The sequence below is a fragment of the Rhinolophus ferrumequinum genome, chromosome 6 (assembly GCF_004115265.2).
Source record: "Rhinolophus ferrumequinum isolate MPI-CBG mRhiFer1 chromosome 6, mRhiFer1_v1.p, whole genome shotgun sequence".
Lineage (NCBI taxonomy): Eukaryota > Metazoa > Chordata > Mammalia > Chiroptera > Rhinolophidae > Rhinolophus > Rhinolophus ferrumequinum.
The window spans coordinates 47826941-47851060 of record NC_046289.1 but is presented as its reverse complement, the minus strand read 5'-3'; the positions used below and the strand labels follow the sequence as shown (position 1 = coordinate 47851060).

At 41.9% G+C, this 24120-nt stretch overlaps 1 protein-coding gene across 5 annotated transcripts in view; it reads left to right on the top strand.

Annotated features, from left to right (window-relative positions):
• Positions 1-14481: 14481 nt before the first annotated feature.
• TLN2 (talin 2) overlaps positions 14482-24120 on the top strand; it is a 419393-nt gene continuing 409754 nt past the window's right edge. For 3 of the 5 annotated variants that reach the window (XM_033107584.1, XM_033107586.1, XM_033107581.1), the window contains exon 1: positions 14482-14608. The gene's annotated coding sequence lies outside the window, so the exon portion shown is untranslated. Of the gene's footprint in view, positions 14609-16086; positions 16106-24120 lie in introns of those variants that run through there. The other 2 variants (XM_033107583.1, XM_033107580.1) reach the window with 2 other exon arrangements.

Below are 24120 nucleotides of genomic sequence, written 5' to 3'. Positions count from 1 at the left end.
GAAAGAAGCCAGACACAAACCACCACAAACTGTTTGATTTCATTTATATGAAATGTCCAAAATGGGCAAATCTATCAAGACAGAAAATAGATTAGTCGTTGCCTGGGGCTGATGGTGCGGACAGGGCATGACTACAAATGGGGATGAAGTTTCTTCTGGGGGTGATAGAAAACGTTCTCACACTAGATGGTGGGGATAATTGTACAACTCTGTACATGTACTAAAAATCATTGAATCGTACACTTAAAATGAGCGAATTTTATGGTGTGTTAATTTTACTTCAATAAGCTGACTTTTTAAATAAAAAGACAATTTGAGAGGGGACTATAGCTTATGGTCTTGAGGGCACAAAAATTAACCCCCCAAAAAATCTCCTCAGGGATGAACATCTTGCAGCAGCTGATTTCCATCTGAAGTGTGGCCATTCTACCAGTCCTGGGTTGGTTTACCGAGGGCTCCAACAGTTACCTCGAGCCCAGGAATGGGTCTGTCAATTACTACAATACTGCCCTGAGGTTGCCCAGCACTTCCATTTCCTGGGTTTACAGATTATGAAAGCTACATAGTTGCAGATTTGGGGTGAATACAATGTGAGCCTTAAAAAAATTCTTCTCCGACTTGGCACCCCTCAGTATAACTACCTGCTTACTAGTAAGCCTGTATTTCTTTCTCTAGGCTGTAAATTCCGTAAGAGCAAGCAAGGCCAGTAACCATCTTGTTCGCTGTTTTCTCCCACCACACAGCACAGGCCTGGCTCATGGTCCATTCTAAATAACAACTGATTAAAAGAATTTAGCAATTATTGGGAACCCGCTAAAAAAATCGAGACACTGATTCAATGGCCATGGATTAATCCAACAATGTATTGGGAACAGGCCAAGTGCATTCCCGTATGTCATTGTATTTCATCCTCACAACATCCATGTTAGGTAGATGTTATAATTCCATTTTTCAGTTGAAGATCTGAAGCTGAGAAAGGTTAAGTGATTGGTGCAAGTGGTGGCGGAGAGTGTATTCAGACCAAATTTTCCTGACGCTAAGTAAGTTCAGGGCGGTTTCATTGCACCTGAGTTTCACAAGAGCAGAGTTGAGCTCCTGTTTTTCTATCATATATTACTTTAGATTTCTTTCCTGATTTGTATCAGACACACACAAAAGAACTCTGTTAAAAGTTCAATACTTTTAATCAAAATATGTCCATAACTGCTTAGTGATAAAAAAATACATAGATAAGCAGATAATGCCTAGATAGCTCAAAAGGTAGTTTTTCTATGTCAGAAATCTGTTCCAGGAATAGAGTGGACTAAAAAAGACCTGCATATAAAAGCCCGAGCTTTGCTTAATACCCCTAACATTTTATTAAATTCTCTTATGGAAAGAAAATAAACTACCCTGGATACTTGACTGAGGAACTTTTAATAAAAGTTTGTGAAAAACCTTACAATGACCACAGACACAGATGAAGAAATGCAGTCTTCCAAAGGGGGTCATAATTGTTTTGTACATTATTCCTGATTGTCCTCTCTTGGTGTGTGGTCATCATTATGCTGAGAGAAGGAAATCCATCCTTCTTCAGCTCTTTCCATGTTCTCACCTCCCAGAGTTAGCTGTTTACTCACAGCCAGTGGCTGGAATGTTTCCATAATCCTCCCTTAATTTCCTCCCTACCACTTTCTTCTATTTGTCTACTGATTCCCTCCAGAGCCGTAAACAGGCCCATTCTTTAATCTTCGGGCAAGCTATTCAACAATAATGGGACCCTTTGATATTACTCTTACTTGATCCAGAAGAAGAGAAGCATGATCGACCATGTGTTCCTCTGGGAAGAGCGAGACCCAGGGTGTGCCATGTAGTGTCAGGGGCCCCATTAGACTAGTCCCCTGGTCTCCAGAGCACTAGTCCAGGGTTTTGTTTCCTCCCATGTTCTTTCTTAGCAAAAGTAAATAGTGTATTAAAAGCCTAGTTGCGCAGGGTTGAGGAAGACTTACAAATATAATTCTAATCCATTTTGAAATCTATTTCCAATATGATAATCCCTCCTCCCCTGCCTCTAATTCCAAAGACTCCAGGAAAATTGGCCTCATAACCAATTTTCATATGAACCTCAAAACATTTAGGCAAGCCTAGGAGATTATTTATCCAAACCAGATATATCACAGTGCACTTTTACATGTAATTCATGTTTCCCTGGAGAACTCAAACATTCTGCTTTCCCCCTTTGCCATTAGTTTTGTCAAAGGGACCAAAAAGGGGTTGGAGAGGTAACTTTTCCTGACTTACTCTCCTCTTTTTTTTTTTTTTTTTTTCCAAATTTCTCCAACAGCTTTCTGGTCTGACTATTGGTGAAAGGTTTTACAAATTACCATACACGACTTCAGACCTAGAAATGGAGAAGAGTGACAAAAGCTCCTAAAGCTATCTACCTCATGTCCCCGATGCTTCCTTCACACTTCTCTGAATGGGCACTTCCTACTTGTCACCTGTCCCAGCACTAACCCCACACAACAAAGGCGTCTTTCCCCTCTGATTCTTTTATTTCTGGTGTTCATACCTTTCCCACGCTGAATGGGAAATTAATTGCAGAAATGATGGAGTATGATTTCAGAGGCTCGGTTATAAAAGGCATTGTGGTTTCTGTTTTGCTTATATCACTTGGATCACTCCAGCAATCACATGGAGAGGTCCACATGGAAAGGAAGTGAGGCCTCCTACTGACAACCAGCACTAACTTGCCAGGCATGTGAAGGAGCTGCTTCGGAAGCAGATCCTTCAGTCACAGTCAGGTTCTCAGAAGATCGCAGCTCTGGCTGACATCTTGACTGGGACCCCATGATAGACTTTGAGCCAGGTTGCTCTTGGATTCTTGACCCACAGAAACTGTGAGATAGTAAGTAAATATTTATTGTTTTTGTTTTGTTTTATTGGAGAAGGAGAACAGGACTTTATTGGGGAACAGTGTGTACTTCCAGGATTTTTTCCCAAGTCAAGTTGTTGTCCTTTCAATCGTAGTTGTGGAGGGTACAGCTCAGCTCCAGATCCAGTTGCCATTGTTAGTTGCGGGGGGGGTGGGGGGGGGCAGCCCACCATCCCTTGCAGGAGTCGAGGAGTCCAACCGGCAGCCTTCGGCGTTAGGAACACGGAGCTCCAACCGCCTGAGCAACGGGGCCAGCCCAATATTTATTGTTTAATCCACTAAATCTGGGATAACTTTTTATATAACAATAGGTAACTAATACAGAAAGTCATTTGAATGTATGACTAATAATAAGATAGATTTGGTCAGAAAATCAACCACTAGATTCTAATTGCTGAACTCACTTCCAGGGTAGGGAGATGGGAGATTGTGGTGAGAAAGAGAAGACCAGTATATTTGTTTTTTAAAAGAATGTAAATCTGTTCTTTGACTTTAGATACTGTTACTGTCTTTTTTCTCTTCCACTTTCTTTCCATAAATAGGAACTATGCGGGCTGATGTTTGTTGGGGGACACCTTACTTGGATTTAGAGCTGCTGGGCTATCACTGGAAAAGTACTTGTGTGTGAATAAAGGGCAGAGTCATTTTCTTTCTTTTGACATAAAAAAGACATTCTAATTCCAGAATTCACTGTAGAATAAAGTCAGCTTTGTCTTCATAAGGACCCTAGTGTCTTTAAAAATAAAAGTCCAAATAGTAACAGTAACAGTGGTGAGAAATGAGATCCTGTCATGGGACCTTCCTGGATAAAACTAAATACACACACAAACTCATAGAGGAAATTAATAGCCAATTTTTCAGGAGGAAAGGTTAATTGTAGAGACTATTTCAAGGATCAGTACTGGGAATTATGATGTATTGGACAAAAAGAAAATGGGATTACAAGTGAGAAGATAAAATATTTGAGAGTAGCTAATTTACTTATAAAATAATAAAGTTCAGGGGTTCTTAAATTTTAGTGCACAGAAGAATCACTTGGCAGGGGGAGGCTTGTCCAAAATTCAGATCCCCACGCCTCAACCCCAGAGATTCTGATTTAGTAGGTCTTGGATTGAGTCCAGGAATCTGTGTTTTTAAAGAGCTCAGTAAGTTGTTTCTACTGTCAAAGGTCTGCAGACTTTACTTTGAGAAAAATTAAGTTAATAAACATAAAATGCTATACTCAAATATTTCATTGGTTAAAATTGTGAATGGTCAAGAAAGTCCAGAAACACTAGGCAAAGGCAATGCAAGTGAAGAAGCAAGTGAAATGTGACATTGACAAATGCCCGTCAGACATTTCCACCAGCGATTGTTCTGGACTCTCCTATACACTGTCCATCTCCTAACATGGAACTATGCTTGATGTTTAACAGTTCAAAGCCTAATCATCGAATGGTAGCAATCAGAAAGGGTGTTTTAAAATCATTTTATTATAAAGAAAGATAATAAATGCTCCCAGGGGTGTTGCTCTGTGAGCTCTTGCTCCCAGATCATGCTCTTACTTTGAAATAGCATTTGACTTGCTAATTCTAAAATAAAAATTGTTTTAAAATAATTTTATTATAAGGGAAGATAACAATGAATGTTTCTGTGGGTTTTGATGGAACCATATGCTCTTACTTTGAAATAGCATTTGATTTGCGAATTCTAAAAATACAAAGGAGGAAATTTTAAATCCAGTTTTAGCAGAAAATTCACTTTATAAGTAAACATTTTTTAAATAGGAAGAGCATGTGGGCCATAACTAGAAAAATCTTGACTGTTTTGTATTTGATTGGCAGAATTAGTTTTACTATTTATTAGTAACACACGCAATTTGGAGAACAGAAACCCTAAGGACATACAGGCACAGCACAACTTCACCATTCTCAGCATGAGCAATTTCCAGTCATTTCCACAGGTGACACACTGACAATTGGATTTGTGGAGCAGTGACCCAATTCAGTCACTCAGAGAGTGGAAAAACACAAACATGTCACAACCCAGCCACAAAAGGGAAAATGACAGTATGTGAAATACGATCATGAGAAAAGGAAGAACTTTAAGACTGAAGGGGATCATCAATGTCCAGCACCTTCATTTTGTAGGAGGGAAAGGGAACCCTGAACACATGGAAGTTTGTCTTGAACCTCATGATGTCCCAGCTGGAACTCAGACCTCTCAGCTCCCAGCTCAGTGGCCCAGGGATTCCTTGGCTCATAATGATGAAGTCGGCATTGACTGGCCCCAAGGACAGCAGGCCCTGGGCGTCGTTACTGCCTCTGAGAATGGGTCTGGCTTCCCCACTGACAGGGTACAGCCTTGAATAATTATTTTTTAAAAATCATATCTGTGATTTTATACTTATGGGAAAACGTTTGCTCTTTTTTAAAAAATAATATTTTATGATTATAAATCTAAAAATAAAACATTGTACGTTGTAACAATAGTGCTTTTTCTTGTTACCTGTTTTTATCATTATATCATGAGCGTTCCCAGTGCATCAGGTCTCATGGCTCACGGTTTTCCATGATGGGACCTTGTCTACTTTACTCTTCCTTCTATCCTCAGTCATCAGCACCGTGCCTAGCACATGGCAGGAACTCAATAAATATGTGCTGAATGAACGAGTTCATAGACTATATCATAGTTCAACTTATCCTTTATTGTGGCACGTTGAGGTTGATTCCAGCTTTTTCACCATTATAGGTAATGCTGCCGTGAACAGTATTTGGTGACTCTTTGCACCTACTCCTTATTATTACCTTGAGATCAATTCCTAGAGGTGGAATTACTAGATCAAAGGCTTTGGATACATATTGCCAAATTGCCCTTCAGAAAATAGTTCATTCCCCCATCTTCCTGCCAATTTTTTTTTTTTTTTAACAATGAAGATATTTTTCTCTTGAGAATTGAAGTTAATGCCGGCAAAACATTTTAAAAGCACTCTGCCCATTTTGATTGAATAAAAACAGCTTTCGAACACTTTCCATCTGTATTGTATTAAATCATACCAGTAATTTATCTAGAGGTGAAAGGTTACTGAAGCCACTGCAAAATCGCTTATATTCCTTGGACTTATTCTGCCTTATAAGTTTAATAAGGGGAAAAAATGTGGTTTTTGCTTGAAAGAGAGCAAGCGAGCCAAGATAGGCTGTTGTGGAACCAGTGTGGGATGAAGTGACGCAGAGGCAGGGCAATATGGTGGGAACAGCTGTGGCCTTGGAGAACTTGGCAGTGGTCAGAGGCAGTGGGCTCAGGACATACACATAACAAAGTGGGAGAATCTCACATCATATGTCAAGGTGGGGAGGGGGGATACACAGTTTTCAAGATTCATAAAAATATAAATGATGAACATTAAACACATCAGAAGGGTTGTCTATATGGGAGCAAGGAAGTAGTCCATGGGGATCAATTATGAGAGGGACCACAACCAGACAAACGACACTGCTAACGGGCCACAAACTGAGGAGTATAAGTAAGCTGATTCCATACAAAAAGAAGCAAGAAAGAAGGAAGGAAGTGGAAGGAGGGAGGAGCGAGGGAGTGAGAGAGGGAGGTTGCGCTGTGACACCCTCTGAGCCCTGATTCTGTCATTAACCCCGGTGAACTGCCATGGAGTTCCTCACCTCTTCTGGGCCTCAGCTGTACCATGCCTGGGAAGGACTAGATTTCCAAAATTTTAGCTATAGCACGCTGTGGTTCGAAGCACAAGTAGACACAAATGCTGTGGCCTAGACTCTCCTGTGTAAATGCAGGTGTAGTGTCTTTCCTATACACCCTGACAAATCCTACAAACAGAAAGCATTGATAGATTTGTAAAATAAACCATGTGCTTTATGTAAAAAGTACTTCTAGCATAGACTTCCATAATATTATAAGCAGATGTGAGCCGTTTATTAAATTTACAAACAGCAAAGTCCCATAATGACGGACCTCCCCGGGACGGCCAGCTATTCCTTGGCAGAATTCCAGCAGGAAATTTTCTGGTGTCGACTGTTCTTCTTTCCTTTTGGAACCGCACAGTACCAGACAATGTTTTAATTATTTAAATATGCCCCAAGTCTGCGGTCCATTCTCTTATCATTTCAAAGCATTGTGCTTCTATAAATCATATCAAATGTCTGAGATTCTACAAAAAAAAAAAAAAAAAAAGGAGAGAGAGAGAGAGAAATTAGACACAGATACTCCTGGCTATCCAAGGAAAATGTACAGCACAAAGGCAATGATACTGCATAATAAAAGCAAGCATTCATTTGAAAGGTTTATGTGAACACAAGATGATACAACACAGTCAGTTGGCTCCAAAGGTAAAGATGTGTGTGTGGCTGTGTGTAGATTCTGAATTAATCTAGTTAAAAATGACACAACATGCTCATAAGAGCAAGAACAAAGTAAATTTATTAGAGCATGTGGGGAGCCAGCATTGCCTAAAGCAATTTTCCCCTTTATTATGGAAAGGAACAGCAAGCTTCGCCGAACACCTTGACACCATCTATGCTGATGGATCCCAGACTGTCACTTTCCTCCTGGTTTTCATTTGAAAAAGGAAGCAGTTTGAAAAACAAGGTTTGTCTCTGGCTTTCAAAGCACAAGGAGACCGGCCAGCTTTTAAATATTCTGTTGGTCTTAGTCAAGCTATGTAGGATTCGGTCCCTCCACTCTAGCTGCTGCCAGAAATTAGACACACACATGAAAAGAGATGAGCAGGAACAAAACACTCGTAGAGTTTTACTGATGGAGAACGTTTCCTCTGTTCTTGGCTCTGCTAGTAGAGACTTGGACACTGAGAGAAACGCTGTCAGTTTCGGTATTTGCGGAGACAAAGAACAGGGCTTCCACCAGCATGGGCTTCTCTCCCACCCTGCTGCAGCCCCTGTGGACTTCAGTTCATCTGAGCCCACCTTGCACAGGGGGCGTGGTGGGTACGTGGAAAGAGATGGGAAGGTAGCGAGGAACACAGTTATGACCCCCAGAAAACAGACTCTGAGGTATGCATGCAGGAGACTGACTGGGGATTGCTCTCAGAACCATACCTGTGAGGGAGTGAGGAAAGCAGGACAAACAAAGGAAGAGACTGGACTGTGATGCACTTACAGAAAGACCCCAGGGATCCCACGGGAAGCTCTGCTGCTGGGGCAGCTCTTCAGAGTTATCCCTCATTGACCCTTATTGCCACCCACTTCCTCCCCGCCCTCCCTCACACATACACCTCAACCACTTAGTCATTGGATTCTGGCTGTGTCCACCCCCTTGACACACACATTTCCCAGGAGGAGTGGAGAGGGTGTCAGATAAGAACCATCAGCCACAACAGTTGAGGGAAGGAGAACCTCAGCAGATGCGCTACAGCAACCACTATGAAGTATAAGATGCGTTTCAGCTATTAAGATTATACTCTACCTGAGGAAACAAGATATGTACATTAACCATATATAGTACAAGGCAATAGATCATAAATGTCAGATGAATGGCACCAATTATATGGTTTATAGGTGCGTATGGAAATGATAGAAAGCTAGAATTATGGATTATTGGACTCAACCCACTCCATTTTCCAATGAGAATTCTCTGATGTTAAAAGTGAGGGGACATGTCCACGGTCACATATCTCCTGTAGAGCTACCTAGGTTTCCCGATTCCCATTTCAATCCTTATTCTCCTCCCCAGTAAACTGGCCCCTTTGGAAGTGATTGCTTTTGACAGGACTGACCTGTGTAATCTTGAATAGAACCAGGTAAGGTAGAAAACAGAACGCTCACAACAGATCCTCAGTTGCAGAAGAATAAAATTCCAACAAATATCTTTAGTCTTAATCTTAAAATCTGTCAGTCAAGAAATGGACTACAACAATTCCCCTCCGCTTATCAGTAATTTCACATTTCATCACTTGTCTGTTTGTGGCAATGTGGGAGGCCACCATCTCTTCTGAAGGAATGGCCTCAGCTATGATCACTTTGTGGAAATGTGAAGTGGTTTCTGAGTCTGTTCCCAAAAAACACCAAAGAACATATGGGTAAGAAACCACCAGAGTCAATACCAGACCACACTGGTGACATCCAGCCTCTGTCAAGTTTATTTGGTAAACCATAACTAGTCTACAGTAGTGCTATCTTCCAAATGAGCGCATGACCTGCTAAGGGTCTCCTTTCATTCTAGAACCTTCCAGCTCCTTTTCCCCATCCATATAATTTACTTCTTCAAGCATGTAGGATGCATTGTTGGCTGTGGGGAGGGGTGGACAGAAGGGAAGCTTAGATGACACTGAAATGAGTCAATGTTAAAGATTTGAGTCATTTGGTAAGTTACAAGTTTTTCATTCCTTCAGTCATTCCTTTAACAGATATTTGCTCTACACCTACTTTGCACTAAGTACTACTGTAAGAACTGAGGACTTGAATACGAGTAAGATACAATCCCTCAGGAACCCAGCCATCAGGAAACTGGATCTGATGACAAGGCATATGTGTGAATAAGAGTCAAGTATAAGTGCTATGATTAAAAACAGTGGAAACATCAGTGGTCGCGTGGCGCTGGAGATGGCTGCGATACAGAGTTCCAATCATTTATTTTGTTTGGCATAACACACCATTGGGCTTGAACCCCACACGACATTTGTTTGTTCATTCAGAAAATGTATTGAGGGCTTTCCATGTGCCTACCACAGTGTTAGACCCTAGAAGCACATCTGATTGAATGACCCAGCACTGTTCTCTAGAAAGTCCTTAATATCGAAAAGTTTTAATGAAAACATCGATCTTTTTTGTCTTGCTTTGTTTTCTAAAGCATACATATGGTGAGGCAACCCAAGAGTCCCATCCATTCCATCTCATGATCTGGACTTCTTCCTGATCCCAGGTCCCTGCATCTCTTATCCAACATCTTACCTGCCCCATTGCCTCTTCTGACTGGGGATCCTCCCAGTTCTTTGCTCTTGGATCTTTCTTGTGGTTCTTTTAGTCTTCTCTCACTTCACTGGAATCTAAGTTCCTCAATACACCCTAGAAACAAAGATAGTCGATTCTGAACAGTTTTTCTCTCCAGCCCTCCTCTATGGCTTAGTCACAGATTTTGTTACCCTAGCCCATCCTAGGGGAAACTGCTGTTCCCAGACCCTTCAGTGTTTCTGCCTGTTTCCTGGTCTCTGCAGAGAGCACAAAGGTAGTAGAAGTAGGCACATATATGTACATACTTTTGACACTTTGGAGCTTTTCCCATCATAAATGGTTCATGATCCAGGCCAAAGATCAATAAAGGAATAAACTGCTTTGTGGGAAAATGGGGGTGGACGGTGGGGTAAGATTGCCTCACTAACTCAGTGCTGAATGAGGCTGTTACCGTAGAGTCTCAAAGAGACTTAAGAGTTACAGGTTTAATAAAAGTTTTGATGATCCACAATGAAAATATGTCAAAAACATTTTTAACTACTGTATAATAATAACCCCTTCTCAAATCAATGAGCAAGCAATTAAAAGAAAAACATCCTGCCTCACATATTGTTTCTATTGCCATTTTATTTGCATTAAAGATAAATCCAATTTAGCATAATAATTACTGTTATTCTTCTAGACAGCACATTTCTTCCAAGACATTTAAAGAAGATTCCATAGTGGGTTTTATATACCGCAGGAAAAGAAAAGCTCATCTCAAGCATATCCTGTATTGGGTACCATAATAACAATCATTTTCTGAATCCATGGGAGCAATTTTCTCTTAAAAATGTATTCAAATCTGCACCTGTCACTCCATCCTGAATAGTCAGGAATGAGGTGAGGCCCCATGCTTAGAGACAGCTAAAAAAACTAAAATGTATTAATTCTTGCAAAATGTCAAAAGGCTGCCTTTCAAATAAAATGAAAGTAACTTAGTTATATGCTGTATTGAAACTCAGATAATATTCCCTCTGTAATTATTGGGTAATATTCTCTCCTAGAACTTACAATTAGAAAAGAGATGGAGAGATTTCTATAAACCTAAAGATGTCGTATGATAATAGAAGCCTGAGTATCTTGTTTTAATATCTGGTTCTCAGCAATAGGCAATTTTTAGAAAATGTGGTTCCCATATTTACCTTGTTCCAGGGAGTGGATACAAATGATTTTGAAAGGGGGAAAACGTCATGAACTGTTGGTGTATTGTATCAAAGAATCCCTAGAAGGTATCTTAACATAACACAAAATATGATCTTATAAACAAAAGTGGAACAAAATATTTGGTGGAATTTCTTTTTGCCCTTCAATATAGACAGTTGAGTTTGCTCAAGTATATACAAGTGCACACAGGAAGACAGTAGGTTACCACTAATAGTGCAATGGGGGGAGTCAAGCAATTTTTTATCATCTGGCTCTTTAGCACCAAGAAATATCTGGTTTGGTATTTATAGTTCTAGCTTATAACAAAAATGGATTTTAGTACTAGATGTATTTATTGAATTGGAAGGTATATATTTGATTTACTTCCCCAAATACTGCACTATTTATTCATATGAAATGTATATATTTTTAGTTCCTAATGACCTAGGAAGGAAGTGGGACAATATGAAGCCTTGGTAAATTGCTTAGATGGAATGAGTTTTACCTCAGGCCTTAGATACTCTAAGGTAAACTGCCACCATGTTTTCTGGGTGGAGACAAAGCCCAATAATGTGAACTTGTTAAAAGATGTCAGATTTTTTTGCTGGTCTACAATGAAACTATGATCACTGTGACTAGTATAGAGAGAGACCACTAGTAACTGACTGAATTTAGAAATTGAGTAACTCAACTACATTTAGAAATAACTATCTTTTCAGGCCTAGGGGAGGAATCTCAATTTCAGAGGACTTACTATAGGTTACTGGTAAAATCAATTTTACTTCTTTTGGGGAAGTTATTGAAAAATATACTGTTGGGCTGTAGAATGGTTAGACTTGATTTTTCTAAAGAAACAGTAAGTGAATTTGCGGTCATGAGAGGTTAGAGAAACTGAGGCATAATAAAAATAAATGAAATGCCCAAAGTCATTCGGTTAGAATCTAGGAGTAAAGCAAAGCGTTCTAGGATTGATGTTCTCACTAAAGAAAAGGGTTTGACTGATCTCGGAAAGCCACAAAATAGTGCTCATTAGATTAGTAATGCACAGATATTCAGACACTTGCACCTCACTGCTTTATCTTGGAATTTGGCTGCTGTTTTGAAAACAATAAATTAAAGGCTATTACTCCACAAACTCTTAGCATCCCAGGATTATGCTAACAGTCTAATAGAAGAGAGAATTTTTCAAATAACTTAGGAACTAGCCAAATAGACAGTGAACAAATTTGCTATTTTCATGAAATGAATATTTATTGAGCACTCACTAAGTGCCAGGCCCTTTTTTAGGTAGGGAGATGCAGATAAGATCCTTGCTGTCATGGAGCTTACCTTCTAATATTAAACAGCATCTCATTGGCAGGCAGTGGAAGAGCATGGGGATGCTCTGACAAGAGCGAATTAAGTGATGGAATATCTTGAAATGCAACAGATGTTGAGGTGCGTGATGGGCCCTATGGAACAAGGTCTAAGTGGAAGGGAAAAAATGATTTTAGTTGTAATCAATTTTTCTGTTTTGATGAACTTCTTATGTAAACCTGGCATATGAACTATAAAAATATGATAGCTCTTTGTCAGTAAACCAAGGGACAACTTAGGTGGCATTAATTTAATGAGCTTATTACCAATCTCTTACAGAAATCAATAAACATTTACTTTTTAACTATCCCCTGAGGTGGCTTGCTGCCACCATCAGTTCTGTTAGACTGATGAATGTTTTAAGAAGCTGTGGTGAAGGGCTGCCGGATGGCTCAGTTGGTTAGAATGCGAGCTCTGAACAATAGGGCTGCCGGTTTGATTCCCACATGGGCCAGTGAGCTGCGCCCTCCACAACTAGATTGAAGATAACCAGCTGCAGCTGAGCTTCAGGAGGGGAGGCCCAGATGGCTCAGTTGGTGAGAGCTCCAGCTCTCTACAAGGTTGCTGGTTCAATTCCCACATGGGATGGTAGGCTGCGCGCCCTGCAACCAAAGATTGAAAACTCGGACTGGACTTAGAGCTGAGCTGTGCCCTCCACAACTAGACTGAAGGACAACTATTTGGAGCTGATGGGCCCTGGAGAAACACACTGTTCCCCAGTATTCCCCAATTAAAAAAAAAATGTGAACAGAAACATTTTACTTGTGCAGTTTTTAGGACTTTCTCAAGTTGCCAATTAATTGGTTCTCTGACTGTACTTTTTGATTTATAAAATTTATTTTCTGCAATAAGTTATAAAGCTGCACCCTAAGGTTATAAAGATCTCTGCAGTCATAATAAAATCAAGTTCATCAGCCTAGACAAAGACATGCTATTGTTCTTACAGAAAGTCCAGTCTTATCCAATGTCTCAGTGGACTTCTTCAAGACAGTTTCAATTTACAAAATCAACTCACTCTCCTCCAGTTTATAGAGACAGCAGTTTCGTGCTCTGAGAAACACTATAAAGTTGCAGTAGTTTCATTTCTGAGTAATTGAAGAAATTTGCTACTTGTTTTCTTAGGAAGAGGGTTCTACCTTGGTCGTTTTGTATTGGGATGGGGGGAAAAAGCCAGTTCTTTTCTTATTTAAAAACTTTTATTTTGAAATTACAAAAGTAATGTGTCCCTTACAGAAAACTCAGTAACTAGAACTAAGCAGAAAAAGAAAAATCACCCATAATTCCACCAATCACTGAGAGACCTAGTTAACATCCTGGTGTTTATCTGTCCATTCTTTACTGAGTCCCTTGGTATATCATAGTTTTTAAAAACGAGATCACATGATACAGTGTTCTGTGATTTGTCTCCTCGTCCCGTTAAAAACCTTCACCTCGTTCCATGTCGGCCTAATGACTGTGTAAATCTAAGAGGTATATCAATGACTATTCAAGGGCATAGTAGGCAGGAGAACATTTTTTTCTTATCAATTTAATAGAGTACGTCCCCCAACCCTAAAGCGGTTCTCGAAAAACCTAAGTGACCTCTGACCCGCAGTTTCGGTGTCCGAGTGTGCAACACTTGCAGAGAGATACAGTCTTCCCGCCAGTTCCCGCCAGCGGCATCGCAGCCGAATCACACAGCCGGACAAGGTCTTTTCGTTGCACCACACCTGTCTCCCTCCAGGACCTGGCCAGTGGTCGGGGGAAGCGCTCTGCGGAGCCTGGGGCCCCATTCCACGAGATGCCGCTTCCCTCCCCTCTCCCTCGCCCAACCCAATCTCCTTGACACAGCAGAGCCCGAATTCTGGGGAGCTGGGGTCACCCTGCGCCCTCCTCTCCCCGCGACTGCTCGGCTGGCGCATCGCCTTCCCTCGCGGACCTTCCAAGCTCCCGATCGTCGGGTAAAGACCCAGGAAGAGCTCCAGGGCGCGGGTGCTGGCCCAGCTGCGGTGCTGCGCGGCGCAGCGGCCGGACTGGAGCCGCGCGGGGCCACGCCGTCCCCGAGTGATGACGCGCTTCCTGCCCTCCCTGCGCTCGCGGGCCGTGCGCTCGCGCTCGCCTTCGGCTCTTGTTCCGCGCCCGGAGCCAGCGGCGGCGGCAGCGGCAGAGGCTGCGGGAGCAGAGCGGTCGCCGGGCGCGCAGGGGGACGCCGGCTGCACTCCCGGGCAGGCGCTCTGCAATGAGACAGTAAATGCATCCCCCGGTAAGGCGCACGGCTCACTCGGGTTTTCCTCTTCCTCCAGCTGCATGCACATTGCATGAATTTCTCGTGTCTTTTCCCTCCCGACAGAAGGAAAATGTGGGTGGTGTTTTCCTCCCTTTTGCATCTCGTGAGTGATGCCAATGAAGAAAGAAAAACCAAAAAACCCTCAAAGCTCCCAGATTTGATATTCTAGGAAGGCTTTTTGCAGGAAAATAAAAATAAAATAAAATTAATGCACCTGTCTATTGCACATGTATGTTTCACTGCATTCGACCCGGGTGCAGCGGTTTGCAAACAGCTTCGCAGCCGGCGCCCAAAAGCGGATTCTTGGCGGTGGGCAGCTGGTCCCCTCCGGGGCTCCCGCTGGGTTTCCGGTAACTGGGCTTTGAAAAGCAGCCTGGCCTGCCTGGAGTGTCCCCTCGGCCCCGGCCGGGCGCCCGCGCCAGGAGAGTTGGCGCGGGCGGAGCGGCTTCATTCCAGCACTGGCCGCCCCGACTCAGCGCCACTTTGCAAACAAGTCTCGGGCCGAGGCTCCGGGCAAAGACAGCCCGGCGGTGCGGAGCTCCTTCCCCAGTCCCGGACTCTCCGACCTGCCGATTCCACGGCTCCCCTTTACTTGGCAATTTCTCCACCAGCAAACTGCTGTGGCTGAAGGACGCGGGCAGCGCGGGGCGAAAAGCGAGAGCAGGATTTGGATTCAGTGCCGCTGAATTTGGAGTCAGTGTCGCACTGGACGAGCGGCACCTTCCCCTTCCTCGGCCCCACCAGCTGAGATTTCGCGCCCACAGGGAGCCGGGGGTCCTGGAGACTGGCATTTCGGGATTCCCTGAGGGGACCGAGGAACGACGTTCGAGGGCGCCATATTTTCAGTGGGTCTTGGCTGCGGAGGCGCGGGGGTGAACAGTTTCTGGGCCCCGGGGATCGTGTGGCGCCCCGGCAGGAGAGACAGGAGCGGTTTTCGCCCGAAAAGTTTGGCGAGGAGGCAGGCGCGGAGGCTGCCGCGCAGGGTCAGCACGGCGGCTGTCCCCGCAAGGGCGCGCGGGCTGCAGCGCGTCGCCAGGCCGGTCCAGCCCGGGTTGAGGGCCCCGGGCTGCCGTCAGGGACAGCGCGCTCCACTCGCCTCCTTTCCCTGTCCCGCCAAGACGCGGCGTCCGGGCTCCGAGGCGCAAGGAACACGCCCCTCTCCCCGCCGCCCCCGCCGCCCAGGCGCTCCGCAGGAGCCGTGCGCCGGGTGGCTTCTCCCCGCCGGCGCCGGGTGCAGAGCGTCTTCCCGGCGCCAGGGTTCGCCGGATTGCTCCGCGGAGCGCGGGAGCTCACTCCCTGCAGGAAAACAGGCGCCCGGGTTCGCGGTTCAGGGCCGAGGGCCTGGCTTGCGATCGCCCCCGGGCCCTAGACCAGCCCGAACCTCCACTCGCCTCCTAGGCTGGGGCGGCGACAGCAGCAGCGCCCGCGGCTGCGTGCTCTGCTGCTGCCGCGATGCCAGCTCGTGCAGGCGAGGTAAGGGGCGGGAGGTGTTTCCAGAAGTTGGGGCGTCAGTGACGCGTGGGGAAACTCGGATTTTTGTTGCCCGTGAAGAGCTGTGGTGACTGGCCGAAGGGAGTTGATTCAGAATCCCTGTGTCTTGTGACAATTCACCTCCGGTTATTTCCAGGAGATGAGGGAGGAATGAGCTGAAGTGTTAGCATTGTCCAAGACACAGCTAACGACAGTAGGGCAGGGATGAGGTTTTGGAGCATGGACGTCCAAATTACAAGTACCCTGGTGTTCTAAGTACCACTTACTTTGGCTTCTAATACTACCTGGTGTGCTGAGTTACGGCATTCGTCGGATTGCGCTCTGCCTCGTCCCTTCTCTAGAGCTTGGAGTTGGCGACTTCTCAGGAGTGGGGCAGTGGGGAATCTTTACTTTTGAAATAGATTGTGATCTTTGCTTTGTGAAGGGGCAGGGGAAGGGCGTGTTTGCTGATCTACAATCAGCCGAATGCAGGAATTTGCCAGCCTTTCTCCTTGGTGTCTTGTTGAAATGATGCCATAGTATTTGAGGTCATGTCAGCACTGGGGCTTCATCATTGGAGAGGCTTGAAGGGATCACAGAAACGGGGGATGGTGGGGGGAGGAGAGACGGAAAGCTTTTATCTCTGAGACGTGCCCTGTGATGTCAAGGGCTAGGATGCTCCTTCCTTTCCATTTCATTAAGTGCCTCCGGTATGAATGTCAGCCATGTTCCCTTGATTGCTGATTTAGGGTATCTACACAAAAAGTGAGGGGTTGTGGGTATGGCAAGTGGCCTTGAGAGGGGAGGGGAGGGGGGCGGGGGGGAGATATCTGCAAGAATGCTATTTTTTTTCATTAAGCCCTAGAATTGTGGACAACACCCAGAGCCCAAGGTACATTTATCTAAAATTAGCATATCTAGTTTAGGAGTGAATCAAATCAGTTGCAGAAAGCCTCCATCCCGTCTTAGAGGTGGTACCTGGAATCACAGAAACACAGGGCTGTTCGGATTAGGGAAGTCACTGCTTTCCCTCTGCCTTTGTACCCACTCGGTTTATCAAGGAGACACTAAAGAATTCTTAAAAGTCTCTATTTTTGGCATTAATGTTGTGCTTCTATTTCTAAAGGAAAAGTGAACTTTTTTCGTTGACCCTATTGAATGAGTTACTGGGGACGTTCTTTACAGGCATAGGCTTATGTGTGTCTTGAATTTATCTACTGCTAAACCTACTTGTTCAGGGTTTTTCAAACACCTCCCCAGAGTATATTTAAGTGAAGTCAGGTTTTACAAAGAGCTGTGTGTGTGTGTGTGTGTGTGTGTGTGTTCTAGTCTAGTTTCTGTCATTTATATCTCCAAATTATACTGATTCCCCCACTCTTCCACTCCTCCTTCCCAACATATTATTAGTTCCCAAGAGTAGTTCAGTATGGTTACAGGTGATGAACAATATAAATTTTTACCAACTATGCTCAGAAAAAAAAAACTTAATCTAAGATGTGTTTAGTCATTTTACCATTATGTTTTATAACTACATATGCCACATATTTTTGTGCATGTGTAAAATAAACATAATAAAATTTAACTTTAAAAAAGGGACGTTTTCTCATTGAGGCCGAAATAAAAAGAGAAGTGTCATTGTAAACTCTTTAATCTTCATTCCCAAATCTTCTACCGTAATAGTTATCTATTTAAAAACATTTTCGTTCAATTTATTTAAACTTAAAAAAGTTCACCCATTCATCCCACCTCCACCCCTCACCTCTTGCAACCACCAATTTGTTCTCTGCATCTATGAGCTTGGGTTTTTTTTAGATTCCACAAACAAGAAAGATCATACAGTATTTGTTTTTTTTTTTGGTCTGATTTATTTCATTAAGCACAATGCCCCTGAGGTCCATCCATGTTGTCACAAATGGCGAGATTTCATTATTTTTTATGGCTGAATAATATCCCATTGTACATATACATATATACCACAGTTTCTTTTTTTCATACGTTTTAAAAAATTTCAGCTGTAACTGACACATAATACCATATCAGCTTCAGGTGTACAACATACGTAGTGACTCGACATCTATGTAAGTCATGAAGCGATCACCCCAACAAGTCTAGCGCCCATCTGACACCATACATAACCATCAATACTATTGACCATACTCCCCGGATGTGCTCTACATCCGGTGACTGCTTCCACAATGGCAATTTGTACATCTCAATCCCTTCCCTTTCCTCATCTGGCAACCATCAAAATGTTCTGTGTATCTATGAGTTTGTTTCTGTTTTGTTTGTTCATCTGTTTTGTTCTTTAGATTCCACATATGAGTGAAATCTTATGGCATTTGTCTTTCACTGACCCATTTCACTTAGCATAATACCTTCTAGATCCATCCATGTTGTCACAAATGGTAAAATTTCATTCTTTTTTTTTTCATGGCTGAGCAATATTCCACTGCATATATATGCCACATCTTCGTTAGCCACCTGTCTATCGATGGACACCCAGGTTACTTCCATATCTTGACCATTGCAAATGATGCTTCAGTGAACATTGGGGGGCATATGCCTTTTTAAAGTAGTGTATTAAGTTTCTTTGGATAAATACCCAGAAGTAGAACTGCTGGATCATATGGTAATTCTGTTTTCAACTCTTCGAGGAACCTCCATACAGTTCTCCTCAGTACCTGCACCAATTCACAATCCCACCAAATTTGTTGATGGTTTCCTTTGCTGTACAGAAGCTTTTTAGTTTGGTGTAATTCCACTTGTTTATTTTTGCTTTTGTTGCTTTTGCTTTTGGTGTCAGATTAAAAATATTTATCTCTAAGACCTATGTGAAGGAGTTTATTACTATTGTATCTAGGTTTTCGTCTAGGAGTTTTATGGTTTCAGGCTTTATATTCAAGTCTTTATCATTTTAAGTTAGTTTTTTATGTATGGTGTAAGATAGTGGGCTGGTTTCATTCTTTTGTGTGTGGCTGTCCAATTTTCCCAACATCATTTATTGAAGATACTGTCTTTTCCCCATTGTATAATCTTGGCTCTTTTGTTGTAAATTAATTGACCACAGATTCATGGGTTTAGTTCTGGGCTCTCTGTTCCATTTATCTATGTGTATGTTTTATGCCAATACCACGCTGTTTTAATGCTGATAGTTTTGTAATTAGTTTTAAGTGAGGGAGCATTATGCCTCCAGCTTTGCTCTTATTTCTCAAGATTGCCTTGGCTATTTGGGGTCTTCTGTGGTTGTATACAAATAGTAGGATTGTTTTATTTCTATGAAAAATGCCATTGGAATTTTGATAGGGATTGCATTGAATCTTTATATTGCTTTGGGTAGTATGGATATTTTCACAATATTAATTCCAAACCATGAGCACTGAATGACTTTTCATTTATTTGTGTCTTCCTCAATTTTTTGCATTAATGTCTTGTAGTTATCAGTGTGTGGGTCTTTCACCTCCTTGGTTAAATTTTTTCTTCGGTATTGTATTCTTTTTGATGCAATGGTAAATGGAATTATTTCCTTAATTACTCTTTCTGATAGTTCATTGGTAGTGTAAAGAAACAACAGATTTTTGTGTATTGATATTGTATCCTGCAACATTTCAGAATGCATTCATTAGTTTTTACAGTTTTTTGATGGAATCTCTAAAGTTTTCTGTATATAATACGTCATCTACAAATAGTGACCGTGTTACTTTGTCCTTTCCACTCTGGATACCCCTTTATTTCTTTTTCTTGCCTAATTGCTCTGGCTAGGAGTTTTAATACTATGTTGAACAAAAGTGGCAAGAGTGGACATCTGTGTCTTGTTCCTGATCTTAGAGGAAAAGCTTTCAGCTTTTCACCATTGAGTATGATGTTAGCTGTGGGCTTGTCATATACGACCTTTATTATGTTGAGGTATGTTTCCTCTGTAGCTGCTTTGTTGAGAGTTTTTATCGTAAATGGATGTTGAATTTTGTCAACTGCTTTTTTTTTGCATCTATCAAGGTATTGTATAATTTTTATTCTTCACTTTGTTAATGTGCTGTGTTATATTGACTTATTTGTGGCTATTGAATCATTCTAGTATCCATTTCATAAATCCGATTTGATCATGGCGTATGATGCTCTTAGTGTATTGTTGAATTCTGTGTGCTAATATTTTGTTGAGGATTTTTGCATCTTTGTTCATCAGGGATATTAGCCTATAATTCTTTTTGTAGCATCTTTATTTGGTTCTGGTATCAGGGTAATGCTGACCTCATAAAATATGTTTGGAAGAGTTCTCCTCTCTTCTATTCTCTGGAAGAGTTTGAGAAGGATTGGTATTAGTTCTTCTTTGAATGTTTGGTAGACTTCACCAGTTAAGCTGTCTGGTCCTGGACTTTTGTTTTTGGCAGGTTTTGGATTACTAATTCATTCTTTTTGCTAGTAATTGGTCGGTTCACATTTTCTATTTCATCATCATTCAGTCTTGTTAGGTTGTATGTTTCTAGGAATATATCCATTTCTTCTAGATTATACAGTTTGTTGGTGTGCCATTGTTCGTAGTGGTCTCTTATGATCCTCTGTGACAGAGATATTACGACTGATATCGATTTTTTATGTTTCTCTTAACAAAGTTTATAAATTGTGCTATGTTGCCTCTTGCCTGATTCTTATTATAACTTCATGACTGGATCAAAGTTCCTGCATTTTTTTTTTCCTATTAAGAAGATTTTGTAACTTCAAAAGGTTAGAAAACACTTATGTGTTTTGGAGAGTTGTCTGTCAATTTAACAGGCTATGTATTGTGTGTGTTGTGGTGTATGTGGCATGCCCAGACTCTTGGGACAGTGTCTAAAACTTGTGATGTGTGACATTTTTGCTCCAGAACTTTTGAGTCATAATGTTTTCTTGGAGATTTTGGGTGATGTTTGGCCAATACAGGAAGTACTAAAAAAGTGTTAAATAATTCAAAGTTATTTTTATTGGGTACAAAAAATTTTAAAGACAAGAAGGAAAACTTAATAAGCAGGGTCAGAATTATAGCTTAACATACCCTACTGGTGCCTTTTTAATTACAGTACTTCCCCCAGAACTTTTTAATCCCATTACTTTTATATTTAATGAGGAGACTAGTTAAAACATAAGCCAAAGAGAACTATTACAAATAATGGGGATAAATGGTGGGTATAACCAGATGTTTTGCCTAAAGTTAAAAGAGTTAAGGAATCTGAACTCTGTCAAACTCGCCCTGCAGGCCCTCCCCACACCTCCTTACCCAATAAGCAGGAGATTTTGAAAGGCAGAAATATCTTGGAAGGGGGTGGGGATAAAAAACAAAAAACAAAATGCTTACGGTAGGCTTCTCCTGTCATTGACCATCCTAACAACCCTCGACTTAGTGGCAGGTGCCATTTAAATGGCAACTAGTGGACAAGGCTGGGTACAGAATGTTTTGGTTGTGAGAGCCTTTATTTATGTGTCACTCTGAGCTACGAATTAAGACTACCACCCATTTCACAATGCATTTTCAGAGTCATTGCCAATATCATGGTTTTGTTTTTCTCTTAACTGGTAATTTAATTTCAGCCAAAGTAATGCTATTCTGAATATGTAGAACAAGAAATGAATGTTTGTATTTCCTTTTTACTCATCTAGCTGCGATCTTAACAAATTCTCCATGTCAGCTGTCCACTTATTCAGCAGTTGTTTTTGAGGGCTTATCACATACTTCATGCTAAGAAGACATCCCATCCCCTCAGTCCCATACACTGAGTTCTTAGGAGGTGATAGTCTGTGTCCTTTATGTATGTAACAGACTCGGGGGAGTGGTAAGTGTGTGATTAAATAGCACTTGAAGGACAACACAATAGAAAGATGAGCAGAGGATATGAATAGACAATCTCCAAAAGAAGAAATGCAACTGGTCAGTAAACACGAAAAGACTCTCAAGCCCCATAATGGTAAGGGAAATGCAAATTAAAAAGCAAAGAGAGATTAGTTTTCTGTCCATCCAGTTGACCCACGCTCTAATGGTTGGTAGCATCCTCTGTTGGATGTGTGGAGGGCGGGAAACTTTGGCTCTTGTGGGGAGTATGAATTGCTGTAGGCTTTAGGGAAATCACACAGTTTCCGTGAGAGTTTGGAACATGTATGCCATATGACCCAAAATCCCGTATCTGGAATCCTGTTTTACAGAAATAAAAACATCAGCCTGTAAGGATTTGTGTGTGAGGATGTTTATTGACGTAAATAAACTAGAAGCAACATGCATGTCCATCAGTAGGATTAATAAAATAGGATCTATAGATCCATACTGTGGATTATTTGTGAGGGATATTCATGATATAGTAAATGTAATGGAGTTGCAGAGTATCGTATGATCCTATTTCTGATTTAAAAAAGAGGAAGCCCTATATTGATGACCTTGGAGAAAGATGTGAAAGGACACACAAAACTTAATATTATTTAAAATTAGTAGTGGGGAGTGAGGGATGATTCACTTGCTCCATGTATACCTTGAGTGGTTTATCTTCTCAAACACACAGGCTTTTCTGTATGAAAACACTTTAAAATATTATTTGGTTAATAAATGGGAAACTCATCTGGAACCACTTTGAAAACAAAAGCTGGGCAATATCACGCTTGCTTTCTCTGAGGCATGCACCAACCTCTTGTCTCTTTGGAAACCTTCAGTGAATTACATTCTAAAATCCTGAGATTTCCCAACTTTTGGTAAATTTCTTGCGTGTAAAAGATGGCTTCAGGAAAAGCTGTTTACCTCAATCCCCTGAGAGAGTAGTGGACACAAAAGATCATGAAAGCTCGTAGGAGGCGCTCTCCTTTTCCTTGACTTTCTCTGATCCTATTCTCAGGGAAGACAAGTGGCAGTCCATGGAAGGGAGGTCTTCTGGCCAACTGAAGCAGCAGCATCTCCTCAAACTTGGTTTTCCGATTTGGGGCCCAGAGGGGTGCTGTTCAGTGGCTGTGCTGGCATTTGAACCCAGCTCTCCTTCCACACGATTGCTTGGCTGATTGCTCTATCTGTACCATTTTCAATCCTGCCTCCTACTGTGATTTTTGCAACTTGATAAAATTTATGCGTTCTTGGCAGTTACTGCTAAAACCAAACTTTCAAAAGCCATGGAACCTCCATCCATATTTTAAAAAGTGCATACCACATGACCCTGGTCTGCTGCACAATTTGAAAACCATGATTTAGATTCAGTCAGTGGTTCCTAAGCCTGAATGCGTCAGAATCACCCAGAGGACTTGTTAAAACCCAGAGTTTGTGGCTAGAGTTTCAGGTTCTTTATGTCTTGGGTGGGGTCTGATCCTTTGCATTTTAGTAAGCTCCCAGGTCACGCTGACTTTGCTGGCCACGGACCACACTTTGAGAACAGCTGGTTTAGAGAAACAGCTTCCTCTGTGTTCTCATCCAGCCGGTGCTCTGCCTTATCATGGACGAAAGTTAGAATGCCAATCAAGGCCAGATAACTCGATTTTATGAATTTCACAAGCGGAGGAAAAATAAATATCCGGGTTATATTACCTAACTGTTGTCTGTAACTGTTGTAGGTGTTTGTGGATTTAGTGATGTTTTATAGATAGATGTATGTGTTTAATGAACAGGGAAGGTCAGGTATTGTTTTAAATATTCTATAATGGATTCACATGGAAAGGTGAAGAGGACTGTTAGAGAGTCTCTGGTTCCCGTTTTTTACTTTTTGCTTTTTCATCATATACACATACATATTCAATACTTGATGTCATTGATTTCTTTTAATGAATAATAGTTGGCTACATGTGAAGAGTATTGGGAAGAAAATGGTGACCAGATGAGAAATGTTGTTTAAATTGTGTCGTAATCTGATGATTGGTGCATTTTTTTTGGAGGAAATTAAGTTCAATAGCCATTATTTTAACAAGTGTTTACTACAGTGTCTCCAGAGGGGACACATTTCTAATAATGCTTATCAGTGACGCCTAAGTGCTTGGCTTCTCTTGGTGACCCTCACGTACCTGGGTGTCCTTGAGAGGCTTGGATG